The 20,769-nt window shown below is 45.3% G+C and overlaps 1 protein-coding gene across 7 annotated transcripts in view; it reads right to left on the bottom strand.

The window, feature by feature from the left end:
• The window catches only part of Chd9 (chromodomain helicase DNA binding protein 9), a 219,135-nt gene that overhangs the window by 140,707 nt on the left and 57,659 nt on the right, over positions 1-20,769 (bottom strand). Inside the window, exon 1 of one of the 7 annotated variants that reach the window (XM_050143924.1) lies at positions 3,749-3,879. The exons of 5 other annotated variants lie outside the window; for them this stretch is intronic. The gene's annotated coding sequence lies outside the window, so the exon portion shown is untranslated. Of the gene's footprint in view, positions 1-3,748; positions 3,880-20,769 lie in introns of those variants that run through there. One more of the 7 variants, XM_050143926.1, reaches the window with a different exon arrangement.

Below are 20,769 nucleotides of genomic sequence, written 5' to 3'. Positions count from 1 at the left end.
TTCCAGATCCTTACCTATATATCCTTTACTTACTACACCTGATAAAAATTCACCATTACCTGATAAAAATCCCCACTACACCAGTTACTTCAACCATTTTTTTTCTTTTAAAAAAATATCATAGGGCTGGAGAGATGGCTCAGGAGATAACAGAGGACCTGGAGTCAACCCCCAGCACCCACAGGGCAGCTCACAGTTCCAGGGGGATATGACTCCCTTTTCTGGCCTCCTATGGTACCATGGCACATATGGTGCTCCAACATACAGGCAAAATCCTCATATACATAAAATAGAAATAAATCTTTTAAAAGAGCTACCGGAATAGCTCTGTAGTTAGATCACTCGCTTCACCTACAGAGAACCTGGATTCAGTTCCCAGCACCCACATGGTGGCTCATAATCATCCATAACCCCAGTTCTGGATGATCCAATGCCTTTTAACCTCCACAGACACTAACAAGGCATATGGTACACATATGTACAAATAGGGCAAAACACTTGTACACATAAAACAAAGCTTACAAATTAAATACACACACAATGGGCATGATTGCACATGCTTTTAATCCCAGCACTTGGGAGGCAGAGAGAGGAGCTCGTAATGCAAAATATTTGTATGTGTCTGCACGTGTTTCAGATGACAGACCTCATGAGATACTTAGAATCCTAAAATTCTAAAGCAAGAGGAAATTGCTTTTTTCTTTGTTTCTGATACAGAGTCTCATCATGTAGCCCTGACTGACCTGGAACTCCTATGTATAACAGGCTGACCTAAAACTCAGAGATCCATGTGCCTCTGTCTCTCATGTGCTGGGATTCAAGGTATATGCTACCACTTCTGGTATCCAAGAAACTAGATCAAACAGAAATATAAGGTTGGGGTTGGAGATATGGCTCCGTGGTTAGGAACACTGGCTGCTCTTTGATGAGTTCAATTCTCAGCACCCACATGATGGCTTACAACTGTCTATAACTGTAGTTTCATGAATTCCAGTGCTCCCTTCTGGTGTGCAGATGAAGATACAAAAGTATCTACATACATAATCTTTGAAAAAAATTGAAATTTAAGACCACAGTCAACTATAACTATAGACATCTGACGATAGTTACACAGCTGGTTAAGACACAGTCTTGACTCATTTTCTCCAACAAGTACTCCAAGAAAGGGGTTTTAATGTTACAGCAGCACCCTGTTATTTTCTAATGGTATTCCTGTGCCATTAAAACATCACCAATCAGGGGGCTGGAGAGATGGCTCAGTGGTTAAGAGCTTTGCCTGCTCTTCCAAAGGTCCTGAGTTCAATTTCCAGCAACCACATGGTGGCTCACAACCATCTGTAATGAGGTCTGGTGCCCTCTTCTGGCCTTCAGGCATACACACAGACAGAACATTGTATACATAATAAATAAATAAATAAATAAATAAATAAATAAATAAATAAATAAACAAACATCACCAATCAATCACAAGCTAGTGTGTGTGTGAGTGGGGGATATTTTCCTCTTTAACTACAATACCCATTTCCCTGGATATTTATGATTCGAGAATGATAAAGTTACTCTTAACCAACTTTGAGTGACAACTAATTTGTTCCCTGGTGCACTTTGTGTCCCTATTATGATATGATATCTGTGTTTCAGAAACTGTAAGGACTGACACATACCAGCTGTATTTAATGTGAATGCTTTGTTCTATCTAATGTGAATTTTTTTTTTTCCAAGACAGTGCAGACCTGGCTGTCAAGGAACTCACTCTGTAGACCAGGCTGGCCTTGAACTCGAAATCCACCTGCCTCTGCCTCCCAAGTGCTGGGATTATAGGTATGAGCCGCCCACAACAGCTTATTTTAGAGACAGGAACGTGCTGTGTAAGTGTGTAGCCCTAGTTAGGTTAGAACCTACTTAATTCGCAGGGATCCTCCTGCCTCTGCTTTCCAGTACTAGAATTACAATCCTATGCTACCACCAGTGAATTATTAAAGTCAGCGAGAAAAAGAAAAGTTCTGTACACTAACTATTTAGTGTGAATTTTTAAAGGCACATTAGAAATAGAAGTCTTCCGGAACATATAAGGCAGGTTAACTTGCTCAGAGCAACAGATGAATTTCATATAACATTCATCCAACATCCAGCATAAGGCTCTGTGCTACCTACTGAAAGCAAAAAAGGGATATCTAAATTCAAGTTCGATAAATTCAAGAGAAACAATATGAACATCCTTGACACTGAAAACATCCTTCCCACCCCTGAAATGTGAAATCCTCTTAGGTTTATAATAAGTGTGTATGCACGTGTTTGTAGACCTCGTGGTTCTTTCCGAATGACTGTACAGTTTATGGAGAGTTTAGGTAGAATAGTACTGCATAGAACAAGCCCTATTTTCTGTTCAGATCTTAAGTCGAAGCACTAGAGAACTGGAAGTCAGAAAAAGCCACAGCAAAACTGGAAAACTAACAGTAATTCTCTTCTTAAGATTTTAAATATCTTTATTTGTGTGTGTACATGTGTGTGCAGGTGCCCACAAAAGTCAGCTAGGAGCTGGAGTTACACATGTCTGTGAGCTGCTTGATGTAGGTGCTGGGATCTGAACTCTGGTACTGACAGACCAGTCAGTACACACTCCTAACCACTGAGCCATCTCTCCAAGCCAGTGTGATGGTGGTTTTCATTAATAAACTTTATTGCGCAGGGCAAGTTCAACTGAATGGATAAAAGTCACAGTATCAGGACCAAGCTCCAAGGAAAGTAACAGTACAGCACTGGTAATAACCTCAACTCTGTCACAACTTTAATTCGTGTCTACTGGGTCCTGAAAAGTTTTTGCTTTCCCTTTTTAACAGGCAAAACAAAACCAAAAAAGGAACAAGCAAATCACTCTCTGAGCTGGCAGCTGTGACAGGCCAGGAAGACACACAGGCTTTCCGGGTCCGTGCTTGGCTTTGGGATGGATGTCGGTGAGGAGAGCCTTGGAACCACCCAACACGTCCCACACCCTGACAGACACCAAGAAAGCAGCAGCCCCGGCTGGAGGGCACCCACTGCAGACGCTGGAGAGGCCCTAAGAGGTGGCTCCTGGGGTGTGAGGACGGCAGTGTCGGGAACCGAGAGGCGAAACGTGGGGGGAGTGCCGGGGCCGTGCGGTGCTCCGGGGCACCCACTGTTCGCGCGCGATGCCCTGTCACGAGTCACCGGGGCGAGACAGCGAGTGAGGGACAAGGCTGCGGGACGAGGGAAACCCGAGCCTAGGCGGGGACCGGCCCCGGGGGAAAGCCATGAGCAGTGCCCGCCCAGCGCCCGGCCCACCGGGGTTCACCTCCGGCCCACGCAACAGGCGCGGCGACGGGTCCCGACCCGGGGTCCCCCGACCAGGGGCGAGGGCAGCGCCGCAGCCATGACAGGCGGGCGGGCCCGGGTGCGCCCGGCCCCACGTGCAGGCAGCGCCCCCTCCCCGGCGCCCAGCCCCGGCAGTCCGCCCGTCAGCGTGGGGAGTCCGGACTCTGGCGGGCGGGCGGCGGGCGCACGTACTCACCGCCGCAGCTAAGGCTCCCCGCCGCCCCCCGCCTCGCCCCGCTAGACTGACACGCGCGTCCAGCCGGGCGGGGGCGGCCTCCGGCGACCACCGGGCTAAGACACCCTCCCCCCCCCCGCCAGGCTCCACCAGTTGAGCGGTGTTCGCTGTCCCGGGGCGCCCCGGGTGTCCTCCCCACGCCAGAGGCGGAGGGCGGCAGCGGCGAGCGGCGGCACTTACCGGCTGCGCGGCCAGGCCCCCCTGTCAGCGCCCGGCCTGGAGCAAAGGAGGGAGGCGAGCAGGGGCGCCGCCCCCCCGCGCGCCACGCACCCGCCTGATTGGCCCGGTTCACTCCCCCAGCGCGACCCCACCAGCCCCTGCGAGCGGCACTCCCGCAGCAACCGGCGCCTCATTTGCATATCTGTGCCCGCGCCGCTGATTGGCCCGGGCGCCGAGGGGCGGCCGTGACCGGCGTAGCTCGGGTCGCAGCTCGGTCCTGCGAGGGCTACCCGGGAGGGAGGCTGCCCGTGCAGCTCCGCGCCCCTCCGCCCGGCCCGACCTCGGACTAAGGGCGGCGGGAGGCGGGGTTGCTGCTCGGCTCCCGGGCGGCCCGCGCTGTTCCTCGCGCGGCCCCGGGCGGCCTCGGGGCGGGGAAAGGGCTGTGGCCGGGCGCCCTCTGGCCGGAGCGTGGGGCAGTGCAGAACCTGCTCCCCCGCCGCCACGTCAGGCCCCGCCACGTCAGGCCCTGCGGGCACGCCCCGGCTGCCAGAGGCCTGCGGGGTCGGCGCCGAGGTCACTCACGCCGGCTCTGGGAACCCTGCTGTGAGCCGCGTGGGCTCCGACCCACCACGTCCTCCGTGCGCACCAAGGCCCCGGGGACACGCGTGTGCTGTGACATCGGGAGCCCTGTGAAGCCCCCGCCCCACCGATGATGCAGCGATTAAAGCCAGGTGTGGAGCACCTGCTGCGAAAAGGACACAGGGACCGAGTCCCAGGCCGCGCGACAGCGTGTCTCGAGTGTGAGGGCTCCCCCAGGTTCAAGGCGTCCCAGAAAGGGGAAGGAAAACGAAAGAGGGGTTGCATAAATAAATGATGGGCGTGCCACACTGGTTGGAGGAATTGAGCACGCACTAGAAAACCACTGTCTTGGGAAGGCGCTGGGACACGGGAGTTCCTTCTGTCACTAATTAACTGAGTGACCTACATTGTCTCAATATGTCTCAGGGCCTTGGTTTTCTCTTCTATAAAACGAAGAGGCTAGACAGGTCTTCTAAAAAGCCTTCCAGCTCTCAAATTCTATCAGTCTCTACTTACAGACCCAGAGCCGACCTTATAACCTAATTAAATTTTTTGAACCCATATTTACGTTTAAGATAGACAAAATAACTGAATGTTTGAGCCTCGGTAAACCTACCTATCTATGTTTGCTCAAAACTGCTTACTGTCTTCAAATACAGTGTAGGTGGGACTTAACACGTATCCTCCACTGGACCCCAATCTCCTGAACTTGAGGTTACATAAAGGAACACCGCTCCTGGTTTGTGCCTGAAGAGTGCCGCGGTGTACATGGTGAAGTGACTATTTTTTTTAATTAAAAATTTTATACATTTATTCATGGGAGAAGGGACATCTGATGGTCAGAGGACAACTTGGCAGGAGTTGGTTCTGTCCTTCCACCACGAGGATTCTGGTAGCCAAACTCGGGTCATCAGACTTGGCAACAAGCGCTCTTGCCAGCTGAGTCATCACTGAACCCAAGTGTGCTAAGGGCCTTCCACGTGCTAATCAGTACTCTACAGGGAGCTACATCTTCTGCCTAAGTAATCTCATTCTTCAGATGAGGGAATAGTCGTGACCTCCAGAGTAGATCCTCCCAACCGAGAAACTGACAGCTGGGAGGAAAAGGTGCCAGAAAGAAAGGTTACAATTACAGCTGTGCTTCTTCTAAAGGATACTTAGTAACAACAAGAACCACACTGAATGAAAAAAGGATGGGGCGGTCATGCTCTCAGAACTTTGAACTCCCTACACTATTTGTACAGTGTTCTATTTTGCAAACCGAATTTGAGTCGAATCTTCGCCAGTTCCATTTGTCTGAAATTACAGAAGCAATTCCATATAAACCAAAAATTTTGACTAAAGGACTTTCCTCCCCATCTCTGACGGAAAACTCATGGTCTCTTGAACACCAATTTCTGGCAATTATGTAGTGATTAAAGAGCATCAATAATTATCAACATTGCTATACTCCATTACAATCTATGACTGCCCTCAAATATGTGTAGAATTTATCCCTATAATTAAAAACCTCCACAATACTGTTTATTTTTAACCTATGTCTGTTTTGTGTGTATGTGTATCGCCCATCACTGTTAGGCTGACACTTTTCAATGCTTCTACCAAATAACTTCCTTCTTATTTATTTTTTGGTGTTTTATGATACATGAAATTAAGGTTCAAATTATAAAAATTTTAAAAATTCATTAGACACATTTATTGTGTGTGTGCATGTGGGTAGCAGTCACAGGACAGCACAAGGGAGTCAGTTCTCTCCTGCCATATAGGCTCTGGAGATAAAAATCATGTCATTAGATGCCAGAAATTGTGTTTGCTAATTGAACCATCTCGCTGGCCCCAAACTATCAAGGTTTCAGAAATTTATTTTTGGTGTCGTTCATCTTCCCCACAACTTTTCCAACTTGTTCCGATGATACCTACAGTAACTGTTGTTGTTATGTTCAGACAAGGTTTTGCTACGTAGCCTAGGCTAGCCTTGAATTTGTGATTCTCCCCACCTTTATCTCCCAATTGCTGAGATCAAAAGTGGGGCCATCTATCTACTAAATCCCGGTGATACTCTCAGTGATATTTCTTGATATATGGACTCCCAAGAAGTTATTGCGGAGGATGATTCTGAAGCAGCTCGGCCCGTGTGACACTCTGATTGAAGTTAACAAGGATCCATATCATGAACATCAAAACCTAGTAACACAGCCTGGTGGCAGTGGTGGCACACAGCTTTAAACCCAGGACTCGGGAGGCAGAGGCAGATGAATCTCTATGAGTTTGAGTTGAAGCCAGCCTAGTCTACAGAGCAAGTTCCAGAATAACCTAAGGCTACATAGAGAAACCCTGGGGGGGGGGGGAAAGAAAGCAAACCTACTAATACTGGCTGAGTGTTCTTATCAGGCCATGGGATGCCCAAAGCCTGCTGGTGGTCATAATGGAGCAGGGACCCCTTCCCACTCCAAAGAGAGAAAAGCTCCATTCCCAAACACTGTATCTTGAAGCAAAAAGGCCTCACACCCATGGACACAATGACCCAGAACACTAGAAAGCCTGAGCAATGACACAGCTCTTTCTCATTCCTTGAATGAAGCGTCCTGCGGCAGATGTCAAGTACTGAAATGTAACACTGCCCAGCACAGAGCTGAGAGCTGCTTCATTTTACCTTTAATTTTATTTGATTTTAGATGGTCTTTATAACTACTTAATGAGGAAAAGATTCTTTTTCCCATTTTATACACAAAGGTTTAGAATTTTGCCCTAATTACATGGTTATTGACTGACAGAAACATTTAAACACAGAACTCTCTGGTCTCAATTCCTATAATTCTTAACCATTATACCGCATCCAGCCTACCGCTTGAGTCTCCAATTCCATGCTTATAAAAAACTTGTATCTTGGAGGGGTGAGTAAGTAACTTGACACCTCAGACGGGAGAATTCCCCGCAAAGACATTTCAGTTTAGGTCACCAAAAGAATAACCCATAAAGCAAATCGGTAAACTTTTTCTGCAAACTTGAAAAGTGGTAATTCTCTAGCTGATATACCTCCATACCTGAGTACTGGTTTCTTGTACTTGATACCACAAATATAAGCGACAAAACAAACAACAACAAACAAGCGAATAACTGCTTTCATTAGTACCTCCTTTCAGTGCCTGTTTGGGAGAAAACTGAGATATTTCAAGCAAGAAACCACAAAACTCATGATTAAAACTTATTTTAGTAAACCTTGAACAGTGATGTCCATATGTTCCCCAATGTCCCAATACTAGAGAACAAGGATGGGTCCCATTCTGCCATGGCAGGGAAGAATGAGAGGCAGGCACACAGATCTAAGACAGATCTTGCATTGCACCATGAAATTTATTGGGAGATTTGCTTATAGAAGCAAGACAGCCAGATCCCCACTATTTATTTATTTTTCCTTTTTTTTTTCCTTTGCTTTTAAATTCACTATGTAACTAAGAATGACTGAATTCCCGAGCCTTCCTTCTGCTGCTGGGATTGCAGGTGTGAGCCACTGTACCCAACCCCCACAATGTTCTATATAGGTTAAGACAGAAACGACTTCATCTTGGCCAAAATGCACCTGGTTTATCTTAAGCTATCCCTGAAATCAGAGCTGCTGGGGAAAGCTCCATGTATGTCTGACCCTAACGGTTTTTACTATTACAGTTTGCTAGGACACCTGGGAGGAAAAAACGGACTAGAAGCAATTATGACTCAAGACAGGTAGGCTGAATCCACATACAACTGACTAGTCAAAACAGCCTTGTAAAAGAAGACAGTTGGAGAATCCATCCTCCTAATTACAAAACTCTCCCTAAAGCCATAGCAATTAAGAGAGTGTGGTGGTAATACAAGGACAAACATAGAGATCAATAGAACAGAACAAGAAGTCCAGAAATAAACTCTTCCATGTGTGGAAGGCACAGCCCTTTAAACAAACAGATGCTTAGGCACACTCATTCTAGAGAACAAACTTAACCCACCTCAAACTACTCAAAGAAACCAAAGGGATCACACTACTTGTAAGAGCTAAGACCATAACTGGGAAGAAGCAAGCAGGAGTGAGGGGCACGGTCTTTGGGACCTTGAACTTGGCAATGGTTTCTCAAACATGACATCCAAAACAAACTGACAAAAGAGAATCCAACTTGGTTATACTTGGAAAATTTTGAGCCTCAAACTCAGGAGTAGATAAATCGAACTTCATCAAATAGGAAAACTTTTGTGTTTCCAAGGAAACCAATAAAAAAGTGAAAAGAGGACCGAAGAGATGGCTCAGTAGGTAAGGCACTTTGGGCAAACGTGACAACCTGAGTCTGAGCCCTGGAACTCAGGTTAGAAGGAAAGAACTAACTCCCTTGGTCTATCCTCTCATCTCTAACCCCTCCCACGCCAATAAATAAATAAAAATAATTCCTAAAACATTTCCTTAAAAAGAAAAAAAGGGGGGGAGGGAAGGAGGACTGGAGATATTGCTCAGTTGGTAGAGGTCTTGCCAGGCAAGTACAAAGCCCAAAGTGCCTGCCTAGAGAATACAAGATCCTGTCTCAAAAAAGCAAGGTAAGGGCAAGCTGGAGAGGTCGCTCAGTGGTTGAGAACACGGACTGCTCTTCCACAGTACCTACATAGCAGTTCATAGGTGCCTGTAATTCTAGTTCCAGGGGATCTGATCATCTTTTCTTTGGGCACCAGGGACACCCACACACATAAAATTAAAAAAAGAAAATAATAATAATAATAAATGTAAATAACCAGGCTGATGAAGTGTTGGCACATACCTTTAATTCCAGCACTTGGGAGACAGAGGCTGGCTGATCTCTGTGAGTTCGAGGCCACAGAGGTCTACAGAGCCAGTTCCAGAACAGCTGGGGCTGTTACAAAAGAGAAACCGCGTCTTGGAAAACAAACAGAAAAGAACAGGCTTGGAGGCCCATACATCAATCCCAGTACAAAGAAGCCTGAGACACAAGAACTGCTGCAGATTCAAGGCCATCCTAGGCTACCTAGATAGGGAGTTCCAGCCCAGCCAGAGCTAGAGTGAGCCTCTGGAGACAGAGAAAGGTAGAGACCGGGAAAGCAAGGAGAGAGAAGGGAGGCGAAGAATTGCAGGAAAGAGAAAACCATACATCTATATCCAGGATAATGAAAGGGCTCTTAAAAGTCAATGAGAGGCCGGGCGGTGGTGGCGCGCCTTTAATCCCAGCACTTGGGAGGCAGAGGCAGGAGGATCTCAGTGAATTTGAGGCCAGCCTCATCTATACAGCAAGTTCCAGGATAGCCAGGACTAAACAGAAGGACCCTGTCTCAACTGACCCCACTAAAAACAAAACAAAATTTGACACTATAAATTTAAAAAGGAAACCATGTAGGACTGTGATATGGTCACTGTTAGGGAAAAGGATTTGGTTTTATTTTTGCACCCCTGAGAATTGAGGCCAAGGCCTTGTACATGCTAAGCAAGTACTGTCCCACTTAACTACACTCCCAGCCCACATCTGTTTTAATATTAGCAAATATGGATACATTTTGGAAGTTCTTCCTACAACCCCAATAGGGGGATGAAATCTAGCTAGTGATTCCATGGAAAAATGGGAACCGAATTATCAAGACCAAAAAAAGGTCGGGGAGGATCTCCAAGTCTTTCTTTGAACAAAGCTGAGTTTGAGGCCACCCTGGAATACATGAGACAGTCTCAAAACAAACAAACAAGAAACTCAATTTGAAAGTAGACAAAGTATCTAGATACACACTTCTCAAAAAAAAAAATATATATATATACAAATAGCCAATATGCACATGGAAATCTGCCCAAAACATTAGCTGTTAGAAAAATGCAAATCAAAACCACTTTTCGTCCATCAGGATGGATATAATCATGAAGACGAAAGAGCAAGAAGAGTTGGAGAAAGTAGGATGCCTTACACTGCTAGTAGAAATGTAAGCGATGCAGCTATTCTGCAAAACATGTCTTTCCTGAGCCGAACGGTTACCATGTGACACAGCAACACAGAAGAAATTGACGTTATCCTCACAAAAACCTGTTCACAGCCGTTCACAGCAGACTTCTCATAATCTCAGAGTAGAACTCATCCAACCGCCCATTACCTGACGAAAGGACCAACAGCGAGGTGTATGAGAAATCCACTATCTGGCTCTAAAAGAATATTCAGCACTGACGTGGGGTCCAAGAACGAGCTTTAGAAATATAATGCTCACGGATCGCAGCCTGTAATCCCAGCCCCCCAGGAGGGCTGCATTAGTTTGAGGCCAAACTAGATTACAGCCAGAAATCCTGTCTCAGAAAAACTAACAAGGGGCTGAAGAGATGGCTCTGTAGTCGAGGGCACTTGTGGCATGATCAAGGACCATGCTTGATTCTCAGAGCTCACATTCAACCAGTCCAGGGGATCTGGCACTCTCTTCTGACCTCCACAGGTACCAAAAGTACTCAGACACATAAAATAAGTAAATCGTAAAAAAAAAAAAAAAAAATACAGGCTGGAAAGATGGCTCAGAGGTTAAGAGCATTGCCTGCTCTTCCAAAGGTCCTGAGTTCAATTCCCAGCAACCACACGGTGGCTCTTCTGGCCTGCAGGCATACATGGAAGGAATGCTGTATACATAATAAATAAATAAATAAATTTAAAAAAAAAACCAAAATACCTTAACAACAAAAATACAAAAATTATTCTTTTATAGATTAATAAGTACTTATTAATGTTAAAGTATGCTTCTTAAATATTTTATACATTTATATACATGGTATGAAAATTCCTAACTTGAACATATTATTCCAGTATATTATAGGAAACGTTGTATCTCCCTCTCTGTTACACTAAAGGTAGTTTGAGCAACTCCAACATTCTTCTATTGCAGAGCAAGAATCTGAAAAGGGGTCTCTAGTTGATTCATCAGTGAGTAGACGACCATTTCCCAGAAGCTCCCTGGGAGTTGTGAAATTGCCTTGATTCAGCGAGGAACACGGGGCTTTTCTTAGATAGAAATGAAGGATATCACTAGAAAGCTCTTCAGGTTTCTTTTCCAGGCTCCTTTTTAAGCTGGTAGAGCGTGAGCTTCTAGCTGTAGATTGAGCACACTCCCCATCATTTCCGAGCATGCTTAGTTAGCACTGTTTTCAAATCCAGTGCCAGCAGATAATGACAAGAGCCAGGAAGATGCTTTTCCGGTTCTTACGCCTAGGCCCATTTGATTAGGGGCAGATCTTAGAATAATCAGGTTTTATCTAGTTTATCCCCTTTCCCTATCCAGGAAGATACTTCAAAGCCTTGGCCTGTTTGGCAGTTCAAATCTCACACTGTGAGCTTATATAAACAGTTGCTTGTCCTAGCCTTAGAAGATCTTCAGGAAAAAGAATTCTGGGTGCTATCCCTGAGTATCTGAGTCCCTGTCTATGCATTTGCTTCTACCGGGGCCATATACACACTCCTGCGGTCCTATATTTCCCATTGGAAAAGTTGGGTCTGTGTCTAGCTTGGGAGGAATTCAGACGCATTAAAAACCGGGTTGAAATTTGAAAAATGAATGCATCCAACACACCAGTTGGTAAGTCAGAAACGGAATATTCATTGCCAACAATATAACAATGAACATGGCAGACACCATCCTCTGACCTCATGGCAAATTATTTTACAAAGCAAGCAAATATCAGCTCACCAACTCGTGAAATTAATTCTGGTAATAGCCATCACTTATAGGTACCGTAGCTATACTCTAGAGTTGTACTCTAAAAGCATATGTGATCCATACCACTCAGCCCTAAAACTGATGGAGCTGGGTATGATGGCACATGCTTTTAATCCCAGCACCGAGGTAGCAGGATCTCTGTGAGTTTGAGGCCAACCTGGGCTACATAATAAGTTCTGAGCAGGCCAGCTAGAGCTACATAGTGAGATGTTGTCTCAGATAATCAAACAAAATAAAAGTCTGGTGGAAACTATAATAATGTATTTTTAAAATATAATTTATTTTTATTTTAATATTTTTAATTTAATTTATTTTGATATAATTTTAATTTAATTTTAAAAATATAATTTATCTTTATTTTATGTGCATTGGGGTTTGCCTGCATGTATGTCTGTATGAGGGTGTCCAATCTTGGAATTACAGACAGTTTGTGAGCTGCCACGTGGGTGCTGGGAAGTGAACCCAGGTCCTCTGGAAGAGCTGCCAGTGTTCTTAACCATGGATATCTCTAATCAGTTGCTTTGCACTATGGTCATCTTACTTTAGAAAAACAAAAAAACAAAACAAACAAACAAAAAATCCCAAACCCCATCCTGAGTTAGTTTGCTTATTGTTGAGACATATGAGTCTCATATGTCCCAGGCTGTCTTCAAATTCACCATGCAGCCAAGGATGGCCTTAAAGTCTGATCTGTGTTGCGACGGCAGGCATGTGCCACCATGCCCAGTTTTATGGAGTACTAGGGATAAAATCTAGGCAAGCATCTACTGAGTCACATCTTACCCCAGTCTGTCCTTTCTAACCTGGGAAACAAGAGGAACTAGAACCGGGAGCCCCTCCCTCTCTCTTTCGCTTGCTTGGTTTTGTGGTTGATGGTGTGCCGTTTTCTGTGTTCTTGTTTTGTTTTTTTTGAGGGGGTGGTGATAAATTTGGTCACCATCTTTCCATGGAATCCCTAGCTCCCTAGCTAGATTTCATCCCACTACTTGGGTTTTAGGAAGAATTTCCAAAACTCATCCATATTTGCTAATAATAAAACACACGTGGACTGGGAGTGTAGCTCAGTGGGACAGTACTTGCCTAGCGTGTACAAGGCCTTGGCTTGGATTATCATGGGTACAAAAACAAAAAAACAAATCCTTTCCTCCAACAGTGACCACATCACAGTCCTACATGGGCTCCTTTCCTCTAACAATGACATCACAGTCCCACACGGGCTCCATTCCTCTAACGATGACATCACAGTCCTACACGGGCTCCATTCCTCTAACGCTAACCATATCAGAGTACTGCATGGGTTCCTTTCCCCCTTGTTCAGATTATAGGGTCAATGTTTTTTGGTTGGGGTTAAGAAATGGTTTCTCTATTAACTTCTGGCTGTCCAGAAACATGCTACATAGACCAGGCTGGCCTTTAACTCACAGTTATCCTTCTGCCTCTGCATCCCAGGTGCTGACACTAAAGGCACGTGCTACCATGCCTGACCTCAATCTTTTTCCTGTCTCATAATTACTTTTATTCTTGTATATTGGCAATATTTTTGTTTGTGGTTTTGAGGATTTCTCTGTGTAACTGCCCTAGCTGTCTTGTAACTCACTCTGTAGATCAGGCTGGCCTCAAACTCACAGAGATCCACCTGCCTCTGCCTCCCGAGTGCTGGGATGAAAGGGGTGTGCCACCACGGACCGGCTCCAAATTTAATATAAAAAATAATTTTAAAATTCTATTCATTTTTCCTCCAACTTTATTTTGATATAACCAGTATGTAAAACAATGCACACAGTGACAATTCCCCTGGTAATGTGAATGTATATGCATACTCATGTCATGATGACCACAGCCCAGGGAATGTGAATATTATCTAATTGTCACTTTTGAACTTTGGGGTCTACTGTAATCCTGGCACTCAGAAGGCTGAATCAGGTGGATTTTTTGGTGACTTTAAGGCCAGTCTGGCCTACAGAGCAACACTCTGTCTCTCAAAAACAGAAAAAGAAAGAAGGAAGAACAGGAAGGACAAGAAGGGGAAAAAAAAGGTTGCTTTGGGGGCTGGAGAGATGGCACAGTGGTTAAGAGCACTGGTTGCTCCTCCAGAGGACTCGGGTTCAATTCCCAGCACCCACACAGTGGCTCATAACTGCCTGTAACTCCTGTTTACTGGATCTGATGCTCTCTTTTGTCTCTGTGGGCACCAGGCACACAAGTGGTACACAGACATACATGCAGGCAAGACACATAAAATAAAATTTAAGCCTTTCAAGAAAACAATAAAAAGGTTCATGGTTGTCCTTTCAGGATTTTTCTAGAGTGGGGCAGATTAAGTGGAGCTATCTTGGCTAAGCTAAAGCAGGATATGGTGGCACACACTTGTAACCTCAGCACTTGAGAAGACCAGAAGTTCAAAGTCAGCCTTAATAACATGGCAAGTTAAGAGCCCGCCTGAGCCTCATCTACATGAGACCCAGTGCTTGAGACCCTGGTGGTAGTTTCCACCACTGCCATGGCCACTTTCACCAGAGAGACAGAGACGGTCAGAGAAAGACAGAGAGGGAGGTATACCAGAGGGGTTGGTGATGCAGATCAAACAGTGGAGTTTTCATGAAGCCCTGGATTAGATTCCCCAGCATGACGACAGGTGTCTATTATAATCCTAACGCTTGGGAATTTGGGGCAGGTTAAGAAGTTCAAGGTTCAAGGTAATCTTTGACTACAGAAGGAGTTTAGACCAGCCTAGGATACAGGAGAACACACAAGCACACAAGCACACACACACACACACACACAGAGAGAGAGAGAGAGAGAGAGAGAGAGAGAGAGAGAGAGAGAGAGAGAGAGAGAGAGAGAGAATGTATATCAGAGAACCAAATGTCTAGGGCCAATTTGCCTCATTGACAATCTGGGTTTTACTTTTCCTTCCTTCCTTCCTTCCTTCCTTCCTTCCTTCCTTCCTTCCTTCCTTCCTTCCTTCCTTCCTTCCTTTCTCAGTCCTGACAATTGAACCCAGGGTCCTGTACCTGCTCTACCAGGCATGTGTGCCATATTCCTGCACACTAACAGCTTATTTTCAAGTGATGGTTGGCAAGAGGATAAAAGACTAAGGGATTAGGCAAAATCCTCTGAATATCAAATTCGTAATGCTTTTTCCCCCCTTTAGTCAAATGTCAAAACTTTTCTCATCAGCAGGAATTTCAGGCTAGCAAAGGGACGATGTCATTGTCTGGCGCGTAGTCCTCTAGCTTCTGAAGGATGTTGCTCTGCGTGGTTCCTTTGCTAAGTGTGTACTATTGGGCAAGGACGCACTGAGTCATTTGTGTAGACGATAAGAAAGGTCGAGCTGCCACTTCTCACTATCTGCTAATCCCTTTCTAGATAACTGAGCAGCGTGAGTCTTTTCTGTTCCTTAAGCACACAGCCTTTCTTCCCTGTCTGGGTCTCTTCAGCTATTTACAGAAGCTTCAGATGGCCCCTCCCCCACCCCTAGGTCTTGAGAGGAACTTGGTACCTGCAGTTAGCCTTACTTTGCCCCAATTCCCTTCTTACCGCTTAGCCCATCCTTCTAATTACCTATTTATTATTTGCCTCCATCTACTAGAAAGAAAATAGCCCGAGGCATAAACAGTTTCGGTATTCCCTGTAGCCAGCTGCTCCATAAATGTGTATTTTACACAGAATGAGTTGTTCCTTAAGACACGTCGAATGTTCTAGCAGAAAAAAAACTGTTGCTGCCATGGGGCTAGTGAGATACCTGGGTGGTACAGCATTTGCCTAACATGCTCGATGCTCTGGGCTCAGAAATGGGGGAGACAAAATAGCTGCCATTGGACAAGCTTTGGACACTGGGCACCTCTATTAAAAGTTCTCAACTTGGGGACTAGAGAGATGGCTCAATGGTTAGGAACACTTGGTTGCTCTGGCAAAGAGCTCAGGTTCAGTTGTCATCACCCCCAACATGGTGTCTCACAACCATTTGTAACTACAGTCCCACAGGATCCAGTGCCCTCTTCTGACCTCCACTGGTACCAGGCACACATGTGCTGCACAGACATGCATGAAAGAAAAACATTAACACATAAAAATAAGGTAAATTTCTTGAGACGGGTTTTTTTATGCAGCCCTGGCTATCCTAGAACTCACTGTGTAGAGTATACAGAGATTCACCTCTCTCTGCCTCTGGGATAAAAGGCATATGCCACCAGGCCCTACAAAACAAAAATTGTAAGAAGTTCTCAAACCTTAGTTTATGAGTCAAACATAATGTCTCCAACCTATAATCTCAGCATGTATGGGGCAGGAGGATCACAAGTTTGAGATCAGACTCAGCTACATAAGAAATTCAAAGCCAACCTGGGCTATATAGTGAGACCCTGTTTCAAAAATTTTAAAAACCTAGCTGTGTGCTATGGTTTGAATATGTCTCTCAAAGTTTCACATGATAAAAACTTAATCCTCGGGGCTGGAGAGATGGCTCAGTGGTTAAGAGCACTGGCTGCTCTTCCAGAGGTCCTGAGTTCAATTCCCAGCGACCACATGGTAGCTCACAACCATCTGTAATGATATCTGGTGCCCTCTTCTGGCATGTGGGCATACATGGAGGCAGAATGTTGTATACATAATAAATAAATTAATCTTAAAAAAAACCTTAATCCTCAATTCCATATGCTGATAGCATTAGGACATAGGGCCTTTAAATTTAGGATTAGATGGGATTGAGGGTGTTGATGACTTTATGACAGAATGTGGATCAATTTATTTGCTCTATCTCACCATGTGATGTCCACTGCCACATCATGATGTTGAAAGGGGACCTTGGCTAGATGACAAAGCAGCTACAAGTGCTATGCCTTTGGCCTGCGGAACCATGAGCTACAGAAACTCCTAAGCTGCCCAGTATCAGATAGTTTGTCCTAACAACAGAAAGCAGATGAAGACGCTGCACAATAGGATCTTCAGAGAGACAGGACATTGTCTTTACCCATGCCCTACCCACACCTGGAGGTGATGGGTTTTAGCATCAGGATGTTAAAACTCCTCACATGGTGACTTGTGCAGGCAAGAGAGGCTGCTTTAGGGGTGTTGCTGAGTGGCAGCACCCTTGCCCCAAGTGTTCAACAAGATGAAGCATGTCTAGAATTCCAGCACTCAAGAAACAGGAGGTTTGTGGTTTCTAGGACAGCCTGGGCTACAAAATGAGATCCTGTTTCTAAAAGACAAAAGAAAGACAGGAAGACGAAGAAAGGAAGGAAGGAAGGAAGGAAGGAAGGAAGGAAGGAAGGAAGGAAGGAAGGAAGGAAGGAGGGAGGGTGGGAGGGAGGGAGGGAGGAAGAGAAGAGCAGAAATGACTTTCAATGTAATAAAACTAGAAGCCATTCACCTCTTCCAATTAGTAAGGTCAAATGACAAGCCTGCCTTGATGTCTCTCAGCTCAGAACTTGGGAGGCTGAGCAGGAAGATCTACCAAAGAGTGAGTTCAGAGGCCAGCCAGGCCTATGTTACCACAGTAGGACCCTGTCTCAAAACAACAATACACAAACTAGCAAATATGAAAAGGCCGGAGGATTATAATAAAATGCAAAGGATAAGGATGAGCGCAGAGTTATTGGAACTGCACTGCATGCTGCCACTGACTAACTGATCAGCAAGTTTTCTCACCTGTGAAGTGAGACTAACACCTATGCTGCCTGCCTGGCTGTTCCTTCTAAACGTGCTCATAAGCATTCTTTCCAAGTCCAAGAGTGTGCAAGAGAAAATTAGTAGTCTTCTGTCTCGGAGGCAAACTTAAAGGAAAAAAACAACGGCGCTTACTTACTGTTAGGTGAGAAAAAAAAAATTGGGCTGGGATTCAGGTTGTTTAGACAGGTGCTAAGACCTGCTTCAGGTTCATCAAATCCTCTGAAAATAGCATCCACGCACAGTGGAAGAAGCTAGAACATAGTGGAGATCCACCCAGGAGGGCAAAGGAAATCCCTTACATTTACAGACTTGGGGGGAATGGTATCTCAGACAGGAATAATGGCTCACACCTTCATTCCAGCACTCTGGAGACAGAAAAAGGGAGCTCTGTAAACTGGACTACATAAGAGTTCCAGACCTGTCAGGGTTACATAGTGAGACCCTGTCTCTGTGTTTAGCAGATTAGTTAAAATACTAGATGGAACTGGGAGGTGAAGGCACACTCCTTTAATCCCAGCACTCAGGAGGCAGAGGCAGGCAGATCTCTGTGGAGTTAGTTCAAGGCCAGCCGGGTCTACACGAAGAAACCCTGACTTGAAAAATTAAAAAAGAAGGAAAAAAGGATACTAGATGCAATAGAAGGCCATAATTAAGAAGCTGATTGTATTGCCCCACCGTACGTGGGGCTGCTACACGCTAAAACATTAGCAGCTGAGGAAAGATACTAGATAGGATCCTTTGTGCCCCACAAAATGCTATGTTTTTTGTCTTTCTTTTTTTTTCTAAAAGTCCTGCAACTAATAATTGTGTGGCTTTGTGACATCTTCTCCACATATACTCACCACTAAAGACTCTGAAACCCTTAAACTAGATGTGGAAAAACAGGTTCTTTGGCATCATGGGAAACCAAGCGGGAACAATGGATTCCACCCCAGATCTAAAGTTCTTTCATTTCCACTGAAGAAATCCAGGTCATCCGAGCGGGCAATTTAAATTCACAGATCCTCTGATGGGTCGGGATTCAGGCAGGGAACAGAAACAGCTGTGTGTTAGCAGCTTCCATTCAAGGCGTTTTCGGTGGCTAAGAAGCTACGGAAAGGTAAAGTTGAAAGCCGCTTGCTAGAGGATCTGAAGAGAGCTTCAAACAAGAGTCCTCCTGCCACCTGACTTCTCAAAGCCATCAGCTACCTTAGGGAGAGCGCGGGGAAAACGTGTCGGACAGGCATGCACGCGTTACAGTCTTGGTGGTTCAGGCAAGCCTGGACCTCACCTAGCCTTAGTTTTTCTATGATCACAACAAAGACAAAAATAAATCATTTCTGTACAGTTAACATTTTGAATCTTACACACGGTCACCATATATTGTTATCAACAACATATAGCTTTTTTTTTTCAGTGTGGTCTAGATGAGCCTTGAGCTTCTGATGCTCCTGTTGCCCTCTATAGTACAGGGATTATAGACTGGGCCCGCTACACCCAGCTGTACAGATAATACTTTAAAGTGATTCGAGGTATTGTTTAAGCTGAGCAGAGTGACTGGAGGCTGAAGATCTCTGGGAAATGTTGCTGTATTGTATCAAACCGCATGTCTCAGCAAGGCTCTGTTGCCAGTAGCTTCATTTCTCTTTTGTTGATGGTGGTTCTTTGTGTTTTTGTTTGTTTTGACAGGGTTTTGCTGTTTCCCAAGCTGGCTTCAAACTCCTGTGTTAAAATTCTGTATCAGTCTCTCAAGTGTACTACAGAGAGATTCACCACCATACATACAGACACACCACCATACAGACACACCACATACAGACAGACACACCACCATACAGACACACCACCATATAGACACACCACCATCCAGACACACCACATACAGACACACCACCATACAGACACACCACATACAGACACACCACCATACAGATACACCACCACACAGACACACCACATACAGACACACCACCATACAGACAGACATGTGACCACACAGATAATACTAGAAATAAGAACATATATGCTTTCCCTGAGCAGTGGTGGCACACAGCTTTAATGCCAGCACTTGGGAGGCAGAGGCAGGGAGATCTACAGAGCAAGTCCCAGGATGGCCAGGGCAAAACGCAGAAACCCTGTCTCAAAAAAAAAAAAAAAAAAAAGTAAACAAACAAAACCAAAAACTATTGAACTAACGTTTCGCAATCTTTCTATAATTCTGTGTGTATGAATGTGTACCTGTGTGCATGTTTACGTTTGTGCATTGGTGGATGTGCATGTGTGTGCGGTATGTGTACTGCATGCAGAGGTGTGCATGTATGCACGTATGTGTGGGGGTATGAACTGGCTACACTCCCAGCCATCCCTATAGTATCTGATAGCCACTTGTTCACTGGTGCCTGGGGACAGACCTAGAGACAACTGGAAGCAACCAAGCACCACAAGACGAATGGAGAAAAGTGAAAAACACCTTACCTTAGAGTTGAGCCTCTAACCCAGATTCTCAAACTTTAGAAAAACAGGGGAACTCTTCAGAAAGATTTTATGTTTAAATCTTTGGCAGAAGTCCAAGATATAAAACCAAAAAAAGCAAAAACCCAAAGAGAAAACAGAACAAAGGCTGAGCCGAGGCTCTGAAAGCCTTGAGGGTCCCCCCCCACCCCCGATCGTTCCCCAGCTCTGGGGGTGGGGGACATCTCTGAAGACTTGCTGAGCTTGGATGGCCATACACTCTGCAGGAGGACGTTAGAGCCCTGGGTGGAGGGCTTACCCAGGGCGGCTCGTCTTTCCTGCTCTTAGAGGATGACTCAGAGGTTGCTGCTTTCTCCAAAATAACCTGGGGATTGAGCAGATGGGACAGAACCCTGGCAACGGGTCAACTCCCCAATACGTTCACATTCTCCAGCTACCATTTTGATCAAATGTCTGTCTTTTGTCAGCCTCTTCTCTCTTGTTTTGTGAGATAGGGTCTCTCTTCGTAACCCAGGCTGGCCTTAAAGCCTAAGACTCTCTCTTGCTTTGACCTCCCAGGAGCTACAGTTAGAGGTATATGCCACCATGCCTGGTATTTGCCTGTCTCTCTCTCTCTCTCTCTCTCTCTCTCTCTCTCT

This window comes from Alexandromys fortis, unplaced genomic scaffold, assembly GCF_014885135.2.
Source record: "Alexandromys fortis isolate MF-2015 unplaced genomic scaffold, M_Fortis_MF-2015_v1.1 scaffold_1, whole genome shotgun sequence".
Classification (NCBI taxonomy): domain Eukaryota; kingdom Metazoa; phylum Chordata; class Mammalia; order Rodentia; family Cricetidae; genus Alexandromys; species Alexandromys fortis.
The sequence above is the reverse complement of the archived record's forward strand: the minus strand, read 5'-3'. Positions and strand labels throughout refer to the sequence as shown.